Below are 430 nucleotides of genomic sequence, written 5' to 3' on the forward strand. Positions count from 1 at the left end.
TAAGTTTATTAATAAAGGGATAAATAAAGAATAAATAAATAAATATAATACGTATGTAAATACATACAATCAATAAAATAAATAAATGGAAAAAAATAAAAAAAAAAAAAACAAATAAAATAAAACAAAATAAAATAAAGTAAAATAAACGTGAGCTGAATACAGCCAGAGAGAACACCAAAGAAAACAAAAGAAACAACAAACACAAACCCTAAACCCTAAACCCTAAACCCTAAACCCTCGGATGATGTTTACCTTCATTTGATTAAATTCTGAGCGGAGGGTTTGCAGCTCCCAGTGTATTTGTTGTATGTCTTTTGTTGTTTGTTCTTTTGTTTGTCTCTATACAAAATAAACAAAAAAAAGATATATATATATATATATATATATATATATATATATATATATATATATATATATATATATATAT

The sequence above is a fragment of the Eimeria mitis genome, genomic scaffold, assembly GCF_000499745.2.
Source record: "Eimeria mitis Houghton genomic scaffold, Emh_scaff4629, whole genome shotgun sequence".
Classification (NCBI taxonomy): domain Eukaryota; phylum Apicomplexa; class Conoidasida; order Eucoccidiorida; family Eimeriidae; genus Eimeria; species Eimeria mitis.